The sequence below is a fragment of the Lissotriton vulgaris genome, chromosome 3_1 (assembly GCF_964263255.1).
Source record: "Lissotriton vulgaris chromosome 3_1, aLisVul1.2, whole genome shotgun sequence".
NCBI classification, from domain to species: Eukaryota; Metazoa; Chordata; class Amphibia; order Caudata; family Salamandridae; genus Lissotriton; species Lissotriton vulgaris.
In genome coordinates, this window is record NC_141689.1 from 330,603,986 (window position 1) to 330,629,876 (window position 25,891).

Below are 25,891 nucleotides of genomic sequence, written 5' to 3' on the forward strand. Positions count from 1 at the left end.
CACAAACTACTATTAATATTGCCTAGCTGAGATGAATTTGTTGATGAGCATAAATGTGGCTGTGAGCTTGGAAATGCCTTTTTGGGGATTGTCTATCCTCACCACACCTATTTCATCTCCCTGAGAAAACACGGACATACCAACGTACCACTCACAGTGGAAAAAACAGGCATGTTGTGTATCACAAAACTCGTGTGAACTTACACAGAGGGATTTCATATACGGTTAACAAAATTGACAGAAACAGGTGTTCAAATGAGTTCAATTCACCCTTTCTCTTGTGAGAGCACACAAACAAATGCAAAGCAGCATTTTACATGGTTTTCTTAGAAATGATTCAAGTAGAGAGTATATAAAAAGTATTACACATATAGTGAAAGCATTGTGATGATTGTAAATTAGCACAGAGTAAATAACATACAAGCATACAACATATTGAGATCTCTTAATCCCCTTCCTGCTGAGTCCTGGCTCATAATCATTTTCACTGAAAGGTCTGTCACCGTGATGGGTGCATCCTATTTGTTGCATAGCTGAAACATGACACAATTAAGTTAATTTCCTACAAGGACACACTTTGTTTATGGCATCCTGTACGTTTCCTGTCTGAAACCTTGGTGTGCAAAAACCAAGCTCCCTAGATGTGTCTATGGCTAGGTGCTTTGAGGATCTCTCAAGCTTCAAAATATATTGCCCAGCAGTGGTTGGCACTTCCCTGGGAACACTGTGCCACTCTGCTTTTAAGATATACATATAAAAGGTGCCAATTGACTCTTTAAAAGGGTACAAGATCTTCAATGGCAATCTTGAGTAGAGACGACGGAAGATGAAAGTGTTAAAAAGCAAGCCACCAAGATCCTTAGATGAGATTTATGCATAATGAAAAGTTATTATAAAGCAAGTAGGTGTTACTTACTTACTGGGAAAAGTATGTGTTGAAGCAGACTGCTTTTAAGAATAGTTTGTTATTACACTGTGCCACCAGTAGGCAGGCATTTTGTTTCATTGAACCTTGCAGATTCCTGTAGTAAGCAATGGTTTTGGTGCTGGTGACCCACCAAAATAAACCACAGGGACAGATGATGTGAACAATGGTAATCTTTATCAGACTCTAACAGTAGGGATTTGGCATTGTTTTGACAACTGTACTTTGTACATATTTGTATCTTTAATAGGGTATACCGATGGTTGCCTTGGTTTATGGTCAAACATAGTAAGTTCAAGTTGCTTATGGAGACAAACCAATGATAGAGTTTATAGTCAAATTCAAATTCAAATTCAAAATAACTTTATTCGGTTTTCGTTATGAAAGCCATAAAAGTACAGGTATGCACAATAAAATCTATTAAAAAGCATTAAATTCATACTGTGTTAAAATTGATCTCTCTTTTTTTTTTTAAAAAAAAGAACAGAGCATTTGCTAGAGTTCATATTTAAGGCAAGTAGCTCTATGATTTTCATAAGTTCGTGCGATGCCTAAGACACAATTTTAGGTAATGTGTCACAGATTTTGACACTAAGCTGTTTTCCAAAAACTGCAACGCCAGATATGCAGGGCGGCATCTTCGGATCTTCATTACTTTTAAAATTGGTAAAATCCACCTCTTACGGAGTGGCATATAAAATTTACAGAAGAAAAGAACATGGATTGTGGACTGAGGGGAAATGAAGTCACAAGGACACGCTGAAATATTGTGTGTCCAAACATTCTGAGAAGGGAATAAAACCATAATGTGAAAAAGATTGAACCTGAAGCGGGTGAGAAGAAGTTTTTCAAATTGTGTCAGGTCGTGCTGCAGATATGGTTGGATAGATGGAACCGATTGTATCATTAGGCAGTGTTGAACTGATGTCTTTCCTATTTCGTTTATCATCCGTAGTTGGGTTAGATGAGACAGGCATAGCTTTTTTAGATCTTTTTTCGTTATGTCTATTACTGACTGTGGTTCATCAAAAAACCTCAAAAGACCAATATCTGAAAGGAAAGACTTTACGTAGCACAGCCATTTTATCTTTTTCATACGGTCTAGTTTCATGCAGTCCTCAATGATTGCTCTTGTGAGCTGGCACTCCTCCGTTGCCCAAATTCTGCGCCATAACAGGATAGGCTGGATCTTAATGAGATCTGAGATATGATCCACTCCAAGTTCTAAGTGGCAACCAAAGATAGTTGTGCTCTTTGGGACAGCCAATAGGAATTTTAGGAAAGAGTTTTCAACTTTCTGAATTTGTTCAACCTTTGTTATTCCCCAAACTCCTGCTCCAAAGATTGCTGTACTGATGCATTTTGCATTATAGATCTTTATCATCTCAGCCAGAGGTCTTTTTCCTAAGCGGAGAGAGAAAGAGTTTATAGTCTTTAATGAAAGTTTGTGATTTAGGAAATAGGCATTTAAGAGTAGATTGTTATTATTCTGGACTAAAGCTTACAGATAGATATTTATTACGTGGAATCTCACATTTTGATACTGGCAAAGCATGGGTATAGAAGACTTGTACTGTTATAATCCTTGTTATTTACTTTTACTACAGATAGTATTTTGCTTTGCCTTATCTAATTTTGCATACTATTCATTTTATGACTAAGCCTAATGGTTACCTTGCTGGAAAACTTATGCTCAGTACAGAACACCTAATTTGGTTATGGTGATAAGCGATTGATAACAGCTGCAGGTCTAATTGGTTCACTAGGAAAATATTTCTGTTACTATATGTCAGATCTGTTTATTATAAAAGGTATGATAAACACATTAGGCTTGACATATTGATTGTGAAAAGCATACGTTAAAGGCAGCAAGCACTTGCTATTGTTTGGATTGTTGGATTGTTACTTCTCTGTATTAAAGCCTATAGACATGCATTCTGTTATTCAAAATATCAGATTACCTTTGTAGGGAATGATTTTGGTGTTGGTTACTGCCTATGCCAAACCGTAGGAGGAGAAGATTGGCACTGTAATTATTCTTGCTAGAATCTCTTCTTAGATGTCTGCCAGAATCTCATAATGCAAAAATCATTTAATGCTAAATACATCCATATGTATACATAGAGATACATAGAGGGCCTTTGTATGCACTCTGTTCTGCCACTAGTCTGACTGAGTTTCATTTAAATTCTTACTTCCATCAGTGATAATGAACTGCAGAGGGTAGTGGTTCAGTCTGCATCAGTCATTGTCTCTTTTGCTCTGTGAATTATTGCATTTTCTTATCATGTGTGCACATCCACCTGAAAAAAGGCGTGCTTCAGTAGCTATGTTGGTTGGCCAGTCCTTTAGTTTTTTATTTTCTCCTTTGAGGTTAACCTTTCAATTCTTTGCTTCTCCCCATTTATTTCAATGTTTCTCAGGAGGATAATATAGCTATCTAAGCTGTGCTAAAAGGTTGCTTTCCTTTTCTTATGCTTGACTGTTTATTGGTTTTTAATGAAGAACAAACAGGTACTTACATACTGTGAAGAGTTTACATATCAGTACATAAATGTGCAGAGGAAAACAATGCTTGTAATACCAATATCCACACATATTAGGTTGTCAAAATGGTGTCATTATATTAAGTCCAGAGGTATTGTGGATCATAATAAGCAGGTAAGGAAATATGCACATGTGCCCTGAGGATGCAGGCCGTAAGGCATACACATTGATACCTGCACCTAGGACAGCATCCAATTTGGGCCCTGTGCATTCGTAGTTAGGGTGCATAACATTGGTAGTGTACTATTGACAAAGGGGGTACCAAAGGGAGTGGGGGGAAATGGAAAATCAGGGAGGACGGTGTTGTGGGGAGGACAAAAACCTGGGAGTTACTTTGCCCCACAATAGGCCCAGGATACATACCTCCTATATGTGTGAGATTGTGCGTCCTGTACATGTGTATAGTTGTGTTTGGACATGCCGCCAATATGTTGTGAGAGTTGGGGAAGACCATAGCATATGAAGGAGGTCAGCATCCTGAAGGTGACATCTGGGGCAGAGGGTGTCCGCACAATTGAAGTATTTATTTATCTTGGCTGGGATTATGGAGGCCCTCTGAGTGATGTAGTATTGGATAGGATTGAAACAGGCATTCCTAGGGACATGTACTGAACTTTCCACTATGGCTGCCTATTCCTTGTCCATATATGGATGATTTAAGTCAGTTTCCGAGAGTTGTCCCAGGGATGTGAGTGGGGTTGCCGCGTGTTGGCGCAATGATCTGCAACCTTTAGCTTAGCTTAGATAAGCACATTACAAGATAAAATTATTTGTTAAAAACACATCTCATGATCACCTTAATAAAACAAATCTCATAATAACTTATAAAATAAATATAACCAATAAAAACACAATCAAAACCCCCCACAAACATGGTAAAAGGAAAACCTGCCAAAGGATACTGTGCCCAATCATCATCGAATAAACGAGTAGTATTAAGCTCTTAAAACAACATCTTTTTTCTCCTGGCAATATCACCCTTTAAGAAGGAACAAATAGGGGCACACAGTGCAGAAGAATTTAGCCCTTACAGATAAAGTAAAGCCTCAGCACATCTTCTGATACCACAGGCTCGAATTAGGGGTATTAAAAATGTCTTTGAGACTACCAAATAGTATTTACAAAAGAAAATAGGATAAAGCAAACTCAGGGGTGAGGACTTGTCACAAGGACAAATTACACTTTATTGGGTTCAAACTGGCCAAAAGGAAAACTCAAATGCCACCTTATAATTCCAAGTCTAAATCTAGTTAATAGATCTCTGCCCCAGGTGGAATCCACCCAAGACCGTTATGGCTCTATATTGGGAGTAGTCTGTAGAGTCCCATACTCCCTAACTGAGCTTTTGGCTAATTCCTCAGCCTCTCTAACCCACATTTTCCTGTAAAGAAAGGCTTTCTTTACGCAGGTGGTATCAGCCTTGGTAATAGCGGAGAGGGAAGAAAAGAGTTATTGTCTCCCGAAGATGATCAATTCCTGCTTAACATAGTACAACCAAGGTTTAGCCAGACCTCTGTTGCAAGCTTGACAATCAGAGATCGCCTTCCTATTAAAACCTGTGTGGGAATTAGCCCATATGTTACACCATAACAACAAGGGGGCTAGTTTAACATAATTCTCAACATATTCAACCGCCAACTCCTGATGAACAATATATATAGCGTAAGCAGGAGGTAAACCTAAGATATGTCACAATACCCTATTTTCTTCTGACTGCAGAGCAAGGCTGTTAGAAAGCCCCAAATACAAGCCCCGTAAGTAAGGATCGGTTAACATTTGCTCCTACAAACTTTCAAAAGAGGAGCCACAGGTCTGCAAACCAATTAGTGAGATGCCTCTCCGTCCCAAGAATGTGCAGGTATTCAATAGTTAGATGTGTTGGTTGTTCTCATGACAAATCTCCCTATGTGGCCCGAGTGCTGTGATCAGTGATGTGTGTAGGAGAAACTGGCTTGGTGGAATTCTGTCCTTCTCTACTAGTGTGTAATAAGGAGTCAATTTAGCATCTCGATAGAGGTTTCCCAGCATTTGTAGGCCAGCCTCAAGCCAGGTGGAAAGTTCAGTAGATGAGGTGATGATGCCACACCTGGTCGTTCCTAGCAATGGGAATGCGGGAGCGTATTGGATAGTGGCACATGTAATAAATGGGCTGCGCCAAAAGAATTTATAGGCGACCGCCAGCAGCAGAGGTTCTGATGGTCATCCACGACCACAGGGATGAAAAAGTCAGAGCACCGCAGACAGGGACCACAGTGAGAGTGTAGGAGTTGAAAGAGGTAGTATTGCTCCATATTTGGTACTGCAAGTCCCCGTCTGTCTACAGGCAGGCACATCTTAGCAAGTGCCACCATACAGGGAGACTTACTCTAAATAAATTCTCTCATTGTTCTCTCGAATGAGCGAAAGAGGAAGGGTGGGGATTTATAGTGGCAGGTAGGTGAAGAAGTAGAGTAGGTTGGGCGAAGCCACAATTTTGAGCAAGGCAATGCAGCTAATGAGAGACAGTGGGAGTGTGTGCCAGAACGTCATTTGGATCTGAGGATGGTGATTGCTTTCACCAGATTGCCATCTTGTAGATCTGTTGCTGATGATATAATCTGACCCATAAATATTGAAAGTGTCTGGCTACCACACCACACGGTTGTCATTGAGGACATAGGTAGTATCAGGGTGTGAGAGGGTTACCAGGAAGAGGCAGTAATTGGCCCATTACCTGTAGACCTGAAGGCGTGGCGAAGTCAGCAAGGGTTTGAGCTAGCATGCAAGGTGTCACCTAAATGTCTCAGAGAAAGACTCAAAGATAATCAGCATGTAAGGAGATCATGTGCATCCTGTCCCCCATCGGAATACCCCAATCTGGTCCAGCCGCTCGAATGGCCATTGCAATTGGCTCATTGCTAGGGAGAAGAGCAGTGAGGAAAGTGGGCAGCCTTGTCTGGTGCCCCTTTTTATTGTAATTGGGTCAGAGATATAGGAGCCGGTCTTGACTCTAGCAGATGGGTTTGTATATAGTAGCTAAATCAGCCAGATGATTCTTGCCCTAATGCTATATTGTGGTAGAGTGTCAAACGTGAAAACCCCACTTGAGCGAATCAAAAGGCCTTCTTGAGGTCTAGTACCAGGCATTCTGAGTGGGGCCAACGCTGCACTGCATATGTGCAGATGAGGAAAAACCATTTCAGATTGAACGATGTGTTATGAGCTGGTACAAATCCGTTCCGGTCATGTTGTATCAGAGCGGGAACTAGGCGCGATGCCAGAATTTTGGCCAATATTTTATAGTTTGTGTTAAGTAAAAGCAACAGTCTATAGGATCCGGGGGCAGTAGGGTATGTGTCAGATTTTGGTAAGGAAATGAGTAGGGCTTCTTGCAGTCAATAGTTGAGGGACGAGGCCGAAAGTGAGGCTAATACAGGGCAAGTAGTTGAGGAGCCAATACAGGGGTGTAGGCTTCATAGTATTCAGCCGGCAAATAGTCCAGACCCGGGGGATTTGCCCGTGGCTAGGGTTCTGACAGCTTTGCGTATTTCATGGAGTCTGATAGGTCATCAAGCTCCATATGCTGATCAGGGGTAATGTTTGGGAGCCTTAGTGTGCAGTTGAGTTATAGAGGGAGGTGTAGTGTTTCATCAGTTCCGAATGTATTTTGTGTTGGATATGCAGAAGGTTTCCTGCAGAATATTGTAGTGAAATAATGGTGTGCTGCGGTTGTTCCTGGCATACCAGCCATGCCAATAGCTGGTCAAATCAGTCTGCGGCTGCGTGCATGCAGAAGGAGTGTGTAGTATAATTTAGGCATCTAAGTCGTTCCAGCAGAGCAGTGTATTCTTGCAGTGCCTCTGCAAGTCAACAGGCGTATGTTGGGTCAGTCACTGAACGTACCTCCAAATGCTCAATATGCATGACGTTCCCATCTAGCTGTTTGCGGATGTTCCAAGTGAGCCCAAGGTAGTGCCCCCTAATAATTACTTAGGCGTCCCATTCAGTCCCTTTGTCTGTAGCAGTGTCGGCGTGGAAATCAAAGTAGTCTGTTATGGCAGTGCCCAGAGAGGTGCAGAAGGGCGGATCTTCCAGTGCTACAGGCTGCAGATGCCAGGTGGGTATGGTAGGCGTGGTAATGCTCCATGCCAGTGGTAACAATGGGGGTTATGATCTGAGTGTGCACACCCCAGGTAGCACAACAATCCCACTATTCGATCTAGCCAGACATGTAGGGTGTGTGGTGAGGAACAGAAGGAGTCTATGTGGGTGTTGGGGTTTGCTTATGTGTCAGATATCTACAACTTCCAGTGAAGCAACCAGTTGATTAGTGCTTGGGCGTTGGAGATTTGTGTCATACAGGATAGAGGAGGGTAGGACTGGTCCAAGGCCATGTCCAGTAAGGAGTTAAAGTCTCTCCCTAGGAGCCATGGAATTCCACTCCACCTCGAAAACGTGCTAGACCGTGTGTGTAAGCAGAGAGCCTGGTCAGTGTTGGGAGCATATATCATTCCCAGCAGAAGGCAGCATGTATGTTGACCTTCTACATCTGTCTCTGTCTCATCTGCTGCAAATGGAATCTCTGGGTGCACCCAAATCAGCACCCATTTGTCATAGGAAAAGTAGTCAGTGGCACATACTTGCCCCATCCAGCATTGGTGAAGCTTGCGGGATTCAACCAATGTCAAATGTTTCTCCTGTGATAGCGCAATATGAATGGGCCTGCATTTAAGGTAGGAGTATACAACGGAGCGATGCAAGGGTGCGTGTATTCTCCTCATGTTCCAGGTAATAATGCTAGTACATGACTTGAAACAATTGAATTGGCGTTCCGCCCACGACTGTGTTGCGCTCTACGGTGGCCCGTATGATATATATTAGTGGTGGTACGAAAGGGAGGGAAGGAGGAAGGAGGAAGGTATCCCCGGGGGAGTTCATGTAAACTGGGGAAAAAGGGGAAATACGAACCGGAAGCATTATGAGGTGAGAGTGAAGGGTCAACAGGTGTCCGCCCAAACTATCAACTGGTTAGTGGCCTCCATCGGCTGCAGAGGTTGCCCACCAAAGTTGTAAGGGGGATGGTGAGATAGGGTGTCCGATGCCCCGTGTGTCAAAGTACTTATATGCCAGTTATGAAGATAAATGCACATGTTCCAACCTCAATGACCAAGCTGTAACATACCTCAAATCCTTCCTAATTGATCACTATCTGATTCAACATTGTGACCAGCCAACCCATAATAAAGGAGAGTTCTGGACCTCATCATCACCAAAGGTCCCACCATCACACAGGACACCATTACTCCATGCGATTGGTCTGATAATCACAGGATCCTCTTTTTTTATCAACATGGAACTCTCCCTGAGAAAGGCTCAACCAACAAAATCGAAGATTTGTAAAAGGGACCTCAGAAATATCAATACAGCAGATCTCACAACCCACTGTACATTTGCCCTCTCTTCACAAGTTGTCATAACTGAGGTACATGCACTCACTAACTTCTACAACTCTACTATCACTAGCATCAAGGATTCCATTGCCCCACTCCAACAAAAAAAGTCCCAACTAAAATTTCCAAACCGTGGTTCAGACCAACTAATAATACTTAGAATGGTAAGGATCTCCTACAACAAACAAACCAAGATCACTAAGGCCGACTACTTCAGATCCCAACTCAATCAAGCCGTTAATTGCCCTAAGAAACTTTTTGAGCTGGTGAAACAACAATCTGTGGAAACACCAAACCGCTCGCTCTCTGGAGTCTGCCCACCTTTATGCGATGAACTGGCTGCCTTCTTTGCTGAGAAATCCAGACTCATCAATATTGATCTTGACTCCAGGAAGGCACTTTTGCTATGTGGGAGGTCTGCGTCCCCCTTGGCCCAATCTGAGAAAATCGAACCGACTAGCTTGACCACCAAGAACAATGCCTCATGGGGCACTTTCACTTCCCTCAGTGAAAGAGACACTAACAAGATTCTTCAGCGCATCAACCCATCTAATCATTTTAGGGACCAATTTCCACCGTCCATCTTCAAGGAACAGAAGGAGGTCTGGACAAAGATTGTTAATGCGTCTCTCTCACAAGATACGATCCCGGATTGCCTAAAAGCTGCTCAGGCAACACCTATCCTAAAGAAGCCTACAGCAGATAGTACGGACCTTAACAACTTCCACTCTATCTCTAACATCCCCACCCTGTCCAAACTCCTAGAAAAATGTGTCTAATCTCAACTCTGCCCACATTGAGAATTTGACTCTACTGAAGCAACACCAATCTGGCTTCTGGAGTGGGCACAGCACCGAATCGGCTCACACTCACATTATGGTTGACATTTTAAAAATGCTCGACCAAAATTAATCCTTCCTCCTTATCCTCCTTGACCTTTCCTCAGAGTTTGACACTGTTAATCACAACAAGCTCCTATCCATTTTGAATCACAGGATGGGCCTTTCTGGTGCAGTGCTGCAGTGGCTCTCGTCCTTCCTCCACCACAGATCCCAAAGAGTTAAGGCGAACCACTCTCTTTCCCAGCCATTACCAGTATCCATGGGGGTCCGCTCTATGCCCCATACTCTTCAATCTGTTCTTGGAACCCTTAGCTAATGCACTAACCTCCGCAGACATTCTCTTCCATATGTATGGGGATGATGCGCAACTCTATCTGAAAATCTCCTCCCCGAATAACCTCATATCACTCAACTCTACTCTAATAAATACCCAAAACTGGTTAACTGAGAACCACCTCTTGTTTAACACCTCCAAAACAGAATTCCTTCTCATTTTTCCTCCGAATCACATCCCCAAGATACACCATTGGATGGACCACCTCACTGCCTTCAAATGCTCCCCATCATTGTTGACTAAGCCAAACCTCTCGGACTCACCCTATAAAAGCATCTGGACATGAAAAATCATATCAGCAATGTGTGCAAGGGAGCTAACAACCTAATGAGGATACTTAGGAATCTCAAACCTTTCTTCCCACAAGCAGACTTCAAACAAGTGGTCCAATCGCTTGTTTTGCCGAGGCTAGACTATGGCAGTGCTACGGTCTGTGGCCTCCCCAAATATACCTTAGCCCCACTAAGGGCTTCACTGAATGCGGCGGTCAGATTAGTCACGGGTACCAAAAGAAAGCCCATCTCCCCAGTCTTAAAATCCCTAAATTGGTTGCCCTATGAAGCAAGAATTCAGCTAAAGATTTCATGTCCGTCTCACAAAGCCCTCCATTTAAAACCCCCAGTTATCTAGTGCAAAAGCTAGAATTATCCTGATGAGGTAGACCTTCTCGGAGCGCTAACTCTCTCCTCCTGAAACCACAGATCTTTCGCAAAAATAGAACGTGTCAACAAACTTTCTCCAGCTCTGCGCTGAGATCTGGAACTCTCTCCCACCGGAAATACGCAGAATCTCCTCCAAGGTTGCTTTCAAATTGGAAGTAAAAAGATTCCTCATGAACAAGTTCCTACCTTAAAAGGGTCTTGGATCGTCTGCTCTAATGCTCTGGATTTACACCCTAAGTCCTGCCTTTGGTGTTTTTCTGCTTTACTAGTCACTTGCTCCCCTCCCAGTTCTCTATGGTCCAATTATTATCTTACTCTTTGTTGTCCCTTTTATTTGTAACCTTTTTGTTTGATATGCATATTTGATTTGTTTGTGTTGGTATTCCTTTTGATGATTGTACTGCAACTATTACCTTCCTCTCCCTCAAATTGTAAAGCGCTCTGATATCCTTCAGGATCACGTTCGCGCTATATAAAACTTTATAAATAAAATAAATAAATAAATGGATGAGCAAAGCTTAGCCCTGCGTGGACCCCAGCACCGCAAGGCAAGTATTGGGCGCGGGGGATCAGGTCCATGACAGCTGGTGCTTAAGAGGTAAGTACAAGCACAAACAATACTTCTGGAATGAAGGAAGTAGGAACAGTTCAAGGCACATGCATGACAACAAGTAGTGTATCTTATCAAGTTGTCAGCTGTTTGGGGATTCACCTCTGCTGGTGCTACTAACTCCGCATATGAGGCCATGTGCATAGATGCAATTGTCACCAAAGGACTTCACGGAGGTGGCATCACGGTCTAAGCCCTGGGTGTGTCCACTCATGGTGGACCCCATCTGTATGGCCTGATGCCTCTCTTTGATCACCTGTTCTATATTTGGCATAGAGCCAGGCCCTGGGGGATGATGCTCCTGTCCTCAGCGGTGGCATCCCCTCCCCACCAGATCAGCAGGTGCAGGACGTTCCGCAGCGGGACCAGCAGACTCCACCCAATCCCAGGCATCTTCAGCTGAGTTGAAAACATGTGCAGTCCCCTCTGCTATTGCTCGAGGTCCTCGGGGAAGAGGAGGAAGGATCGTCTATGTCTAGTGCATGGAGGCACATCTTGGCCGAGAGAAAGGAGTTTCTCTGCTGCTGAACTGCATTGGTATAAAAGGGAAAAAGCATGACGGCAGCTTTTTCTAATTTAATCTATGGCTCTTTACATGCCTCGTGCACAATAGTATTGTGGTCTCTGTAGTTGAGCAGTTGGAGTAACAGAGACCTGGGTAGGCTCCAGGTGGTGGGCGATGGGCCGGCAAACAGTGGGCTCACTCAACTACAAAGAAAGCAGGGAGTGCTGCGTCCAATAGCAGAGCGCAGATCCAGGACTTAGTATGTGCCACCGTGTTCGAGCCTTCCACGCCTTCCGGAAGCCCACTATATAGATGTTGTTTCTTTCTTTTGGAGCATCCCTCCATGTCCCCGCCCTTTATTCCAGCAGGTGCACGTGGTCCTCTTGAGCCTGTACCAGGATAGCTGTTTCAGATATTGTCACTTGCAGTTCAGCCAGCATTTGTTCAATAGTATGCACCTAGTGTGTTATTTTGCAGTGGTCAGCGTGTAACAGATTAAAGTCCATTGTGACTTTGTCTATTCTGCTTTCCAGTGACGTGCATGTCTGTTCTGTTCAAGTGCTGTTCCAATCTTTTCTACAGCTTGCCACACTGTGTCGAGTTTGGTGCCTAGGTTGCCTCTTTGGTCAGGATTTCCTACTGCTGCATGTTCTGCTGTCTGCCGCAATATTGTGGATGACTGTTAGGGTGATTGCTGGTGAGTTCCTGAATGTAGGCACCCCATGCTGGGCTGACATGCATTGTGCATTTGGGGGACCCTACACAATCAGCGCACGCCTGGAATCTCGTCCCTTTGACCTATTTGAGTGGGTCCATAAGGACTGTAGGTCACCCACATCGAGCCAGGCCTAGCATCAGCTCAATATCCTCCTTTTGTGTCCACTGGCGTTTAAAGGGGCCGGAGCATCCTCATCAAGATGGGACTGCTTGCATTCAGCCTAGGAAGGGGCAGGCGTCACAGCAGAAGCATCCCAGAGGTGGTCAAGAGTAGGTTCTGTTGTCAGGAGTCCCGTGGAGGGATTGCATACTTTAAGGCCCACTTTCAGACACCAGGCCTGTCGATGGTGTCGCAGAACAAGCAGCCCTGTCTCTCCGATGAGGCATCCCTGGATGCCAGAGGCCCCAGGGACCCACTTTGCATTAGGTAGGTGCTCCGGGCGACTCTTCCAGAGTGATTCCCCAGGCTTTTCCACCTGTGTTTTCCTGATCTCGCTCCCATGTTTCAGCTGGCCGTCCAGACCCTTTAGGGTGGTTAAGGGGCCTGCAAAAGGTAGGCCCCCCACTTCGGCACTCAGAGGATCCCAGGCGGCAGGGGTATCAGTGTTGGCCCATCAGGAACTCCGGGGCCTAGTGCCTCCAGGGCCCACAGCACGCACGCCTCCAAATGATCCCCCTCAAGGCTGATCATGTCTCCCAATAAAAGCTCGTCTTTGGCCTGGGTGCCAGGGCCTGCTTCATCGCTCCGGCATTCCACAACGGCAGAGACAAGGCACAGCGATTACACAGAGGTAATGGTAGTTCAGGAGACAGGCGATGTGCAGGTATTAGATCCAGCCCTCCAAAATGGCCAGACCCAAGGTAGGCCGCGTGAGACCCCAAGTGGGGAACTGAGGGCGCAGTCAAGGTCCTGGGCTTCTCTGTCTAACTCAAAGCTAATCACCCTGAGGGGTATCCAGGCGCTGAATGGGGCTTTTCAAACAGCCAGGTCTTGCGGCCTCTCCTGAATTCAGTGAGGGTGGTCCAGGTCCAAGCAATGGCGTGCTCCCGGTCATCCAGCGGCACAGATAAGGACCCTAACAGCCGCAGATCTCGGAGCGGGATGCGACCCACTGGCAGTGTCGATTGTTTAGCTGCAGGCAGGAAAAAAAGACTGCTAAGGGACAGCTGTGCGGAGCTTCCTCAGTGCACGTCTGCCATCTTGGCCCTGCTAGCCACACCCACCCACCCCCAACAGGTTGCTTTCTTGCTGCGCATTTTATCTGCAGTGTGTTCCATTTCCTCAAAACAAGGAGAGTATTATGAAAGGTTGTTGTACACAGTGTATCATTGTTTTATCATTCTAAGATGGCCAAAACGTTAGTTCTAAATGTGACAGCCATGCTTGACTTTAATACAGTGTTAGACTATTTACAATACCTATGCAAGATGGACACCCTTTGCTATGTTTATTTTTGGTGTTGAAACCATATGCCCGCTTTGTTTAGAAGGCAGCGTGTTTTCTTTTTTCTACTTGGGTGCAGGGTGCTGTGTGTTCAACTTAGAAAAAGCCCTGCTACACTTTCTGAAACATATCACAACTTCCCAGCTTGGTTGATTAGATTCCTGTGTGGTCCTAACTTGGGGTTTAGCAAAAACGAATTTAGAGGTGAGGGAATAATACACTGAAAATCTATTTGGACACCTGTGTCATTTTTAGTCTGCAATCTGGTGATGACTAAATTAGCAAGGCATTTAATATAATCCTGTCAGGCTTTTCGGGCCATACAAGTGCGTTGCCAGTGCTTTGCTGGTTTAAATGTTTCTCTTTTATTTTCCTACAAAAACAGGTGTCAAACCTAGCTTATAGTCCTTTCCTTTTTCAAAATGATTTGTGAGATTTCGCTCTAATCCTTGATCAGAGACATAAGGAAATTTACCCCTGTTGTTTTCGTGTTGGTTGTGGCTACAATGTGTGCGCTATGAGACCCCAGTGGTATTACTATAGCTTGATTGTTGTGTAGCAAGATAGGTCTGTTACCTGAGAATCCATTTTGGCTGAAGGCACCATATCTTTCCCCATTACTTAGAAGAAAACACCCCACAAACTGTGGCACTGGGGATGTTTTTGCCTTTTATCTTGAATTGCTACAAGCATAGAGCTTGTGACAACTACAGCGTTATTGTTTTATTCAACCACATCTGAAACTCTAAAAGTGTGTCAACCTTATTCCTTATTTCCTCATTCCTCATACCACAAGCCACTCCTGTGTGCCAACTATAGCTTGTACTCTTGGTTGCCCTGTGGCACTTATAACTCATTTGTAGCTGCGGGGTGGGGTCCTTATATTCATTGGGGCAGATTTATGAAGGACTTGCGCTGCCGGTGCGTCACTTTTTCCCATGTTAAAAGTGACGCACCGGCGGCGCAAGGCCTTCATAAATCTGCCCCATTAAGCCTTGTAAAAACCAGGGACCAGGGCTCTCCTTTGCCCGATCCGCATCCTGTTGATGAAGACCGTCTTGGGAAGTCATTGTCTCTGTGCCATAAACACTTCACAACCACCTGTAGTTTCTCGTATATCGTATGTATTGTATTGTATTGTATTGTCATTTATATAGCGCGGTTGCTGCCCAAGGGCGTCCAAGCGCTGAAGCATAAGACAGAACTGAGTATGACGGATGGGTTTAAGGTTCGGTGGACCTCGCAAACAGGTAGGTTTTCAATTGTTTGCGGAAGGAGAGTAGGTTTGAATTAGTCCGGAGCTGTAAGGGGAGTGAGTTCCACATCTTAGAGGTGTTTAAGGAGAACATCCTGCCTCCGGACCTGGCTCTCCTGACTCTGGGTACCACAGCCTGAAAGGCCTCCGAAGATCGAAGGTTTCTGTTGGGGTGGTATTGCGTGACTAATTTGTCGGTGATGGCTGGGCCCGACTTCCAGAAAGCCCGGTGGGCAATACATAGTGCCTTGAATGCCACTCTTTGTCTCACTGGAAGCCAGTGTAGGCTATTCAGTGCGGGTTTTGCTGACTGAGTCCGTGGGATCTGTAACAGGGTGCGGGCCGCACAGTTCTGCACCACCTGTAACTTTCGCAGGGTCATCTCTGGAGCTCCAACATACAGGGCGTTGTTCGAGTCTAGCCGGGACAGAATCAGGCCCTGTATTGCCACTTGTTTGGCTTCCATTGGTAGGAGGGGGAGAACTTTCCTTAGTGTTCTTAGTAGGCCGAAACATGTGGCGGATAGTTTGGTGGCCTGAGTGGAGAAGGAGAGGTTTTTGTCAAGCCAAACTCCTAGGCTTTTTACGCTGTCCTTGGGAGTTGGGGGGGTACCCAGGCAGGGAGGCCAAAGGGGGGTGAGAGACACTGGGGATGCTGAGCCCAGGAGCATGAGCTCGGTTTTGTCTCCGTTAAGCTTTAAGGAGGAGCGTGTCATCCACTCCTTAACTTCCTCAAGGCATTTCATCAGACCTGCTGACGTATGTCTGGTACCCTCTTGAGCCAATGAGACCACTAGCTGGGTATCGTCGGCATACGATACAATTTTTATACCGTATGGTTCGACGATCCCGGCCAGTGGTCTCATATATACATTAAACAACGCAGGGCTCAGTGAGGAGCCCTGCGGTACTCCACAGTTCAGAGATTTACTGGCTGATACTGTATCCCCGTCAAAGATCTGAAAAGATCTGTTGTTAAGGAAAGATTCAAACCATCTTAGAGCATCGCCTGTGACGCCGATGTTGCATAGGCGGTTCAGCAAGGTGGCGCAGCTGACCGTGTCGAAGGCCGCGCTTAGATCAAGGAGGATCACTGCCACTGATCCTCCCTGATCTAATATCTTTCGTGACTCTTCAGTGATCGCAAGGAGGGCAGTTTCAGTGCCGTGCTTGGGCCTAAAACCTGTCTGGGTTGGGTCCAGGAGCAGATTATTTTCCAGGAATTGTACTAGCTGGGTATTTATGTACTTCTCCAGCACCTTACTTACCCAGGGAAGTAATGAGATTGGGCGGTAGCTGGAGTGGTCATCTGGGTTGAGAGTGGTTTTTTTTAGCAATGCCCGAACCATGGCTCTCTTCCATCCAGTGGGTACAGTACAGGAGGAGATGGAGGAGTTGAGTAGGTCTAGTACCACGGGGAGTGTGACTTGGCTTGCCTGGAGTAGTATCTCCGGAGGAGCCGGGTCGCGGGGGGAGCCAGATTTAACTTGCCGTGCCAGTTTGTGAAGGGTGTCCAGGTCTAGAAGAGGGAAGCGTTCCAGAGTAGGCTGGTCTGAAGGGGGGGAAGTGCTCAAAGGAGTAGGATTGGATGTTCCTGAGTTGTTGGCTGCTATCGGGAAAGAGGAGTATATTTTAGAGACTTTATTATGAAAAAAATCTGCTAACTCGTTACACTGTTCCGGCGTTTTTGTCAAGGGGGGGGCAGTATTCGCTTTGATGCAGTTTTTTACTATGTGGAAAATCTCCTTCGGTCTTGAGTTGGCTGCCATAATTTTATCAGCAAAGTAGGAGGCCTGTGCCGTCCTGATCCCATTTCTATAGGTTTTAATTGCCTCTTTATATTGGGATTTTTTGTCAGGGTGGAAATCAAGTCGCCAGGCTCTCTCTTTTTTCCTGCAGAGGCGCTTTTGGTCTCTCAAAAAGTCTGAGAACCAGGGTGCAGTTTTGTGTGTCCTCGTTGGAATGGATTTCCGCAGAGGAAGGATAGTGTCTAGTGAGTCCCTGACCCAACTCTCGTAATTTTTATTTGCTTGGTTGGGGTCTGCGCAGGATGGTGGGCAGGAGCGCTCTAGGTTGGTTACCCATGGCTCTATAGGGAGTTTTTTCCAGTTGCGCTTGGAAATAAACCCATGGAAATAAACTATTTGAGGTCTCTAATTAGGGCAATCAGATGTGAACGTTCGATTTTTAGGGTATCGTCTCTTCATTCTAAATTGTATTAGTCTGCAACTTAGTCACATCTGGCTCCCACCTCTGAAGCTAGCATGTCATTCTCAAAGATGGGTTATTTTGGAACTCAGAGAAAGCGATCACCCTTCTCTTTATGATTGGTTTTACCTTCATGCGCACGTTTGCCATCGGTAATCTAGGTTATGTCCCTATAAAAACCCTACATGATATACACATCTTGTAAAGTCTAGACCGCACAAACCAGTAGTATGCCTACCATCGTTTTTCAGTCTGTCGTTCCTTGTCACCTTGTGTAAATACTAATCGGTTAATAAATACTAATCAAATTATACTCAGTTAAAGGACAGCTGCTGCGCTTTGTGTGTCTATGTCTATCCCTCCCAGTGAGACTACAGCAGTCTCCTCACATCCATTTTCTCCGAGCACGGCCTGAAATCTGGAATGGAATGTAGACATTCCTTGTCACCCTTCTTCTAGCCTGGGACTAGTATTAATTACCATGGGCATGAAAGAGCTAGCCTCACCTTAGCATATAACCTGGAGGTGATTGGACCTTCCTGCCTGGAATACTTATCAAATGTATTTCTGTGTTACTCTTGAAGCCAAGCGATATTCTGCCCTCTAATTCCCAGTCATCTGCTCTAGCTTACTTCTTTAGGTCCGCACATGTATTATCTACCACACATTGGTGCAGGACAACGCTGCAGGCAGCAATTTCTCTGCAACAGCCAATTCAGCATATTTAAAAAAATGGCCACCTCATTCCCATTTATCCACCCAGTTATGTTCACATTCTCTCACACCATCTAACAGTATTCCACACCGCCTTTAGATCTGACGTTTAAAGTCTTTGTAAAAAGACAGCGCATTGCCTCACCTGTAAACGCAGGTTCTCCTCTATACTTTATCTGCTGTGTCCATCTGTGCCAGCTTTTCCTTTGGCAGTGTTAACTAGTCTCTCTGGGCACCTACCATGTACTGTGTCTTGGCTGAAAAGCATCTACGTAAATGTAAGATATATTTATCTTGTGCATCAGTAACACACTAGGAAAGGCATCCAAAAAGCTGGGTTCAAACGAAACAATGGAGCACATATTGAAAAATGATGCAGCTATCTTGGCACCATTTGCCATGAAATATAAAGCTTTGCTGGGGCACTGCTATCCACCTGGAAGAGGAATATAGTAATCACAGCATAGCACATGCTTAGTCAATTGAGAAATCTAGGTATCGATTGATGTTGATAGTGTACAGCTGGGAATAGCATGACATAGAGTGTAGCATTTGATGGCCTAGTCATCTAGCATAGGCTACTGAATGACAGAAGAAGTAGTGCACCTTTACTGTCTTACTTTGTCCTGGACAAGCCACTGCATCCCTAGACCACAGTAATGAAATTAAGGACTGAAGAAAGAAAGGCATGGCTCTTAATTCGAATACTAACAAGCATTGACTTAGCCAGTAGATCTTGCCTTTGACACCGAGGTGCAGGCCGAATAGCTTTACTAGTGCCTTTTTAGTTTTTATTAAATTGCTATGGGTGAAAAGGGGAGTTAGGGGCACTGGAACATAATAATCATAGTAATTTGAATGTAAACAATCAATGCAGTGCTCCAAAGAGTAGGTGTGTCAACCCACATCCCCAGGTGCACAAAGCTAGTCAAGAGCACTGAGCACATGCAGTCTGTAGTCCAAAAGAAAGTACTCAAGCAGTCTTCAAGTTCATCAACTCTTGTCTTTTAATTGAATAGCACCTTCACACCAGCCAACACGTGTTTCGTCTCCGGGTGAGTCACCCTACGACTTCCTCAGGGCTGGAATATTTAATTAACAGGGATTCTCAAAGGTTATATTAACAGATTACACTTATTTCTAAAACCATTACCCAGGTGCCTTTTGAGAGCAACCTAAAAGCTGTGCTCCTCACACTGTAAACCATAGGAAAAAAACATAAATTTGAAGTTGAAAATGATATTCACGTAACAGTCTATTGGAAGACAAAGTAAAACAACCATACATGTCTGAACATTAACAAATCACCATAAGTAACAAAACGAGTCCACGTTCCTAGCTTTCCATTGCCACTACCTTCACCAGAAATTGTAAGAAATGTCATAGATCATGTATACTAGCAATATATGTCCCATATGTGAATCGAGCAGGTACTCTCTAGCAGGTAAAGTTTTGTGTTGTGTCAATTTGATCCAAATATGTGAGTTTAATGATCCTGGCTCAGCTCCTCTAATCATGTGCCAACTTTTTATGTATCTCCCCCTCCTTTCCACTGACTGCTTCTGTAAACCAAATTCTGGGCAAGGGGACACATAAGTCTGAACTAGAAAAAGCACTCTATAAGCATTGGTGATTATTTTATCCAGCGTGATTGCATCTCTCCCTCGCATCACTTCACTACCGTATGTTAGCATTGATTGTAACTTAAACCGGATGACCTGTAACAGAGGCTCTTGGGTTAGATGTGGTAGGGCTTTCTTTAGAGGCCTCGTTGTAAAGGAAGTTGAAATGACTTTCCAGCGTAGGACCGCCTGCTGAGGTTCTGCTATCCAGTAAAACTCCTAGGGCCAGATGTAGGAGCCGTAATACTGGTCAGTAATGGCCGATTTCGGCCGTTACCGACCGGTATTTAGTAATTGGCATGTAGGGGCCCTATTTTACCGATTCGGTAAATTTACCGAATAAGTAAATTTACCGAATCGGTAAGATTACGAATCAGTATTTTTACCGATTCAGTAACTTCCTGATGTAGGTGGGACTCTTCTGAGTCCCAAAGGCCTTACAGATTCGGTATTTTACCACCCAATCCAATTGGGTGGTAAAATACCGAATCCAGTTGTGCATGCACACCTATGCCATATGACAGACAGACATGACCTTAGGGCATGTCTGTGTGCCACATGGCACACATGCCAGTATTTGGGGTGCTAGAGGGTGTCAAAGTGACACCCCCTGCACCCTTGCTGGAATCGGTATTTATCGAATCGGTAAATACCGATTCGGTAATGCCCATTGATTCCTATGGGCTTCAAGGCCCATAGCAATCAATGGGCATTACCGAATCGGTATTTACTGATTCGGTAAATACCGATTTTTACAGATTCAGTAATTCAATTACCGAATTTACCTAAATCTCCCTCCTTCAATTTTACCGATTCATAAATACAGAATCGGTATAATTCGGTATTTATGAGTCAGTAAAATATACTTACCTACATCTGGCCCCTAGATATTTATATTCAGGCGCCAAATCTAAGCAGTGTCCATCCAGATACTAAATCAGCTTTTTCTTCCTGGAGTAATATACTGCCATGACTTTTGTCTTGTTTAGGTTAATGCTTAGTTTATTGGCTTGCAAGAAGTTGTTAGTGGTGTTCATGAGATGCTAGAGGCCAATTGGCATTCTGCTTATTAGCACCAGGTCATCCGCATATAAAATATTGTAAAGGAGCATTTTTCCTAGTTTTGGGGCATGTGACATGCTTTTATCCAGCTCGACCGAGAGGTCTGCCATAAAGAGATTAAAGAGCAAGGGTGTTAAGACACACCCCTGCTTTAGCCCTTTGGAGGTGTTTATTCGCCTAGATAGGTGTGTCCCGGCTCCCAGCTTGATTTTGACCCAGGTGTCTGTGTGTAGTTAGATAAGCTGGTTTAGAAGGGCTGTCGGCTTCCCCCATTATTCCAGTGTCTGCCATAGTCTGGCATAGTCTGGCACGGTCAACATGATACAATGTTGCGCTACAATCTATAAATCATAGGAATAGTGGTTTCTTTGCCTCTTTGGCTGCATCAATTAGCAGTGCCAAAGCCATGATGTTATGAATGAACAAAGTCTGGTACCCTGACTTTTGACCATATTACATGCTGTTGGTTATAGCTAGCTGCAGCTGGTGTTCCCCGGTTTGTCTGAAAAGACTTGATAGCTTTTAAAAATGTGTTACCATGCAAATGCAAGGTCAGGTTTTAGGTGCCACAGAAACATCCAGAAAATCCACCTGAATAAGTATCAAGCAACCGGCATACATGGCCTCAACGAGAACCTTCCGGAAGACAGTCCTCACTAAATTAATCCCCTACACCTGTTCTAAGCAATTAGATTGCAACCTTGTTGGACATTTTAAAACACCTTCTGGAAAGCAGCCTCATCAAATTAATCATCAGCCCCTGTTCCTTGCTATAAGCAATTAGAACATGACCATTGTGAATATTCTCAAGCACCTCATAGAAGGCAGCCTCATCAAGCTTAATATCTGCACCTGTTCCTTGTTACGCACAACTAGAATGTGACTTTTATGAATGTTCTAAAGCAGTCTTTTTCAAAGACTGTCCACACTCCTCCATTTCGCTTAGCTTCTTTGCCTGCCACTGACCTGTTTCCCAGCTTCCAGGACTCTGTCTTGCCAGCTCCCTTGATCCTCCCGCTTCGAACTCACCGCAAGAGACGTCTCACTTTCGTCTTGCACCATGATTGTTAAATAGATCAAGAAGAGGTGCATTAACAGACTTCATTTTACCATGTGCTGAGCTCAGTTGCAACATCGTCCTGCCAACAAAGTTAAGCAGTGTTTTTGTTCATCATGTACATACTGTTGGCAGGGTTCTGCCAGAGAGGATTTGGGTGAAGCTAACCCTGTCCAACTTTGATTTGGGTTTGATGCTGAAATCATACTCACTACAGTTTCGAGAACGTTGATGAAGGGGCCTCTACGGACAATCAAATGGAACAAAACTAAAGGTTGGTTGAGATTTGAAAAGCTTTTGTGAGGTGATACCTTAAGAGAGAGAGTTAATACTAGACTAAAGCTTTATTATCTGTTTGTTTATAAGTACCATATCTGCCGTTCATCAGACTGGTGTGAATCCCTACTGCAGTGTTGCTGTTGAGTATACAAGCCACAGCATCTTTGACTATACACGCTCTCTCCATCCCAACCCCCTTCCCTCTGGGATTTGCCACCTGAGCACTGTGTGCTCCTATAAACCGAGGGCAAGTCTTGGGAAGAATTGTGAATGAGCGTCACTGCCCCATTGCAATCATCTGGGATCCACATAGGTGGCTTATGACATTGGCTGTGTTGTGGTGCTGGTCATGAGGCATTGTTGACAGCATTACTGAGATAGGGATTTTGTCTTTTTGTGATTGTGAGGTATGGTTGTTATAGTAAATTTCAGTGCACAGGGAGGAACTGTATCAATCCAAGTGAGATCCCAATGGTTGAGGTTTCATGTTAAGTGAATGACAGAGTAGGTCAGAAAGTGTGCTCCAAACTAGTTCTTGTGTTCAGGCATATCTTTAATTTCATTAGAGGATCAGACAAAGTTAGTTGTTGAAATTGATTGCATTTGTTTTGTGTGTAGAACTATCTTTAATTTCATTAGAAGATCACACAAAGTTAGGTGCCGAAATTGCTTGTGTTTATTTTGTGTGTAAATTGTTAAGAGAACGCGTATGTGGACAATTGTAAAAGAGGGTGTACTGCTGCAAGCAGTGAGGTTGCCTTCATAGTGTGCTGCGCTGCTATTGGTCGGTTGTTGTAAAGCTGCACTGATATTGGTAAGGTACATCCTGTAGAGCCATGCTGGAATGGGTAGTGATCGCCGAACTAAGAATTGAGGTTGAAAAAACATTTTCTAGTTTAAACAAAAAGTATTTATTGAATTTTGCAATATTTTAATCACATTCTTTAAAGCATTGTCTAATGAAGGGAGATGTTACTGTACCTTTTAGAAAGGGGACGAGGCACTACCCAAGGGTAAGCCCGGTCATATTAAGGCAATCATACGTTCTTTTGGCTCAAACAGTGGCATAAGATCACTGAGAAGGATAGTCCTATGACATTTCCTCATTGTGGCACATTTAATTGGAGAATCACTGAACATTTAAGGAGGACGATTTATGACATGAAGCCGCCTTCTAGACCAAATGCCTTGGATCATACAGCTTATCTTAGGCAGAGAAAGAGATTTCAAGGAAGGATCAAGAAAGCCATACACCAGTGCCGGCTCGTGTAGGGCGTTCCACCCGGCAGTGACGTGGGCCGGGGGAGGGGCAGGGTCGGAGGTGTAAACTATGGGAAACGAACGATTACAGGTAAGTAACGGAAAAAATAAATAAAACAAATGTTGTTGCGCTCGCTGCATCGCATTTGGCGTTCAATCACACCCCAAAAATTTCCTGTACGGCCCCGCCAAACACAGTACAACACCCTGACACTTCCCATCAATCATAAGATGTAAACAGTAAACGCAAAACAGTACCATACACTAACAACTCAAAAGTGTGAACGGTAAAGGCAAAACAGTACCATATAGTAACATTAACCCTAAGCCCTAGCCCTAAAGCCTAAAACACCCCCATATTCGACTCCTAACCCTAAACCCTAGTCCTAAAGTCTAAAACACCCCCATATTCGACTTTTAACCCTAAGCCCTAACCCTAAAGCCTAAAACCCTCCCCTCCACTAAAGTTCACCCTACCTGTCTCTCGCCGTTTTCTGCCGTCCCTGCTTTCTAAAATCCCCCGCGATGTGATGGCACCCGTGATGTAACGTCATGCGTAGTGAATGCACGCGTTGTAATGTCGCGTGCGTTGTGACAGCATGCGACGTATACGCATGTGATGCGACGCATGCGATGCAATGGGTGTTCCCCTCCCACAATTTACTTTAAACATTATGTTTCACAATCTGGAGATCCCTCATGTCTAAGTAGCCCCAAATATTACTACCATAGCTGAAAATTGGAATAGATGTACCTTGATATACTTTAATGAGTGCCTGCAACGGTTAAGCCCCAACCTTTAAGTGAAGTCAAAGGTTGTGGCTGCAGCTCTCGAAAATGCACTCCTTTTTGTCTTCCTTTGGGGGCCCCTCAAGCCTGTTTCAATGAAAAGGACCCATAAATATGTGGACGGGTGAGAACTTCCTCGCCTACTGAGTGGAATATGTGGATGAACAGTGCAGCCTCCTGTTGGCGCAGTTGAGCAGCCACGATGCGGTCCACTTTTGTGCCCCGTTCATAGTGGCAACCTTTAAGCCTATGCAATGTATATTCAGCCTTGGATGTAAATAGTACATTAAGGTCCATACAGTCAAAGGTTGTGGCTGAGGCTCTCGAAAATGTACTCCTTTTTTCTCTTCCTTTGGGGGCCCCTCAAGCCTCTTTCATCGAAAAGGACCCATAAATATGTGGGCGGGTGAGAACTTCCTCACCTACTGATTGGAATATGTGGATGGCCAGTGCAGCCTCTTGTTGGGGCAGTTGAGCAGCCAAGATGCGGTCAACGTTTTTGCCCCATTTATAGTGGCAACCTTTAAGCCTCTGCAATGTATATTCAGCTTTGGATGTAAATAGTACATTAAGGTCCATACAGGACTTCTCCAGTCGACGGTGAATGAGAGATAAGGGCTTTGCTGTGGAGAGGTGCATAAGGGTTGTAATCTCACCCTTCAGTTCCCTCTGACGAGCCATTCTCTGTGCATTGTCCAGAGCTGAATCCTTCAAGAGGTGGCCATGAATAGTCATCTTTGTGGCTACCTACAAGACCCTGTGGGAACAGACCAATCCCCGGTTGTCTTCCAGGTGTGTAGAGACATTTGAGCCCAATGGGATTTGCCCTAAGGGATACGATAGCGTGTGATGATCTAATGGCATGGCTTGCAAAACGGGAAATGAGAGGGCTAGGTGCAGGGAAAGCAAGACCGAAGAGTGCAGCTTCAACGATCCAGGTTTCTTGAGTGATCGTTACCACCCTGTGGGAGACCAGAAAGTAGTCCAGTCTAGATTGGGTGCTATATACAGGCGATAAGAAGGTATACTCCCTATCTGCTTGGTAGGAGAGATGCCAGTGGTCCACCGAGCCATGGTCAGAAAGCATGTCACCCTAGGAGGGCCGTTTCTGTGTTGTTAGCCACATACAGCAGGCCAGTGCGGTCCAACACTGCATCTCTCACTAGTTTTTAGTCACCTATGATTAAGTAGTGAGAGGCCCCAATTTCCGTGAGGAAGTGGTTTTGATGGAGGAAAAAAAGGAGCTTAGTGCCAGGAGGGGCATACACTAAGCTCCTCCCTCCCACCTCCCCTTATATGGCGGCCGCTGCGCTGTCATGCCGCTGACGCGCCTGATGCAAACCCGTCTGCGCCCGTCCGTGCCCAGCGCCAGACCCCTGGCCCCCGTGAATGCCAGGACACCCGGCGCCGCTACGACGCCAACACCCTCCACGCACTCAACACCGGATGACCGCGCGCCTCCTTCCTGGCCACCCCGAAGTGCACCAAAGGACCCTTATCCTGCCGAAGCTTCAGCTTCACCACTCTCCGAGTCGCCAACCCGCCCACCAGGACAGGATGAAACCACCTCAGATGCATACTTCTGAACACCCGCTCCGCACGCAAACACGCAGTCGAACTCTGGGATCTGC

General features: G+C 44.8%; 1 protein-coding gene across 1 annotated transcript in view; it reads left to right on the forward strand.

The window, feature by feature from the left end:
- The window catches only part of LOC147726409 (UDP-glycosyltransferase 3A1-like), a 493,865-nt gene that overhangs the window by 444,579 nt on the left and 23,395 nt on the right, over positions 1-25,891 (forward strand). The gene's annotated exons all lie outside the window — the stretch shown is intronic.